This window comes from Pinus tabuliformis, chromosome 6 (genome assembly GCF_031772625.1).
Source record: "Pinus tabuliformis cultivar Carrire ecotype Pingquan chromosome 6, CPIR1, whole genome shotgun sequence".
In the NCBI taxonomy this organism is placed as follows: domain Eukaryota; kingdom Viridiplantae; phylum Streptophyta; class Pinopsida; order Pinales; family Pinaceae; genus Pinus; species Pinus tabuliformis.
The window spans coordinates 815,086,903-815,087,766 of NC_142292.1; positions in this window are offsets into that span (position 1 = coordinate 815,086,903).

Here is an 864-nt window from a genome sequence, read left to right on the forward strand (position 1 = left end):
ACACAAAGTACCAAATCCCTAAAAAAATACCCTTGAAGAGCAATTGAAGATAGAAAGAAACAAAAAGCGAACCACCAGTGAAAAAATAAGAAACCCTTGAGAGCAAATTCGTTAAACCCTTAAACAATACAACACCAAAGTACCAAATATTACCAAAGCACCAGAAAGAAACCCTTGAACATCGACGGGAGACCGATTGAAATCCCTAAAGAGCGACTAGAGATAGAAATAAACCCTTGAAGAGCGGCTGGAGAGACAGAAAGAAAAACTTGAAGAGAGACTAGGCATAATGGAAAAATACCCAAAGCCCACAATTAGACCTCATCTAATCCCATCCTGAACAATTAAACCTCGACTAATTCTTGTCTTGAACACTCGCTTGTCCTCTCTGCCTAGATTTACAACTTCCTTAAACCTCATATAATTCCCTTCCTGGCCGCTTATCCTCCCTGCCTGGATTTACACCTGGTGATGTCGATCCTTGGCATCTGCATCCATGGTGGTGGCGGCACACCGACCTCACCACGTTGGGAACTGTAATGCTAAAGGTTCAACTATGCAACAGGTGGTCGATTAATACATTTGCACCAAATCTATATGTCACTGCCCAAAGGGAAGTGACATACTAATTAAGATGTCATATAGTAGAATGAATGTTGATCGCAAATAGGCTCCGAAAAAGGATCGAATGGATTCTTCAAAGAGACGTAAGGTCCAGCGAATCGAAAATGTATAGTTTCATAGACGACAACTAATCTAGTTTGAGACTTTCCTACATGCAAAATGAGATGTTGATAATTTAATGTTTAAAAATAAAATAAAATTCATATTGATATTTATTACTATAATATAGCATAACTATGT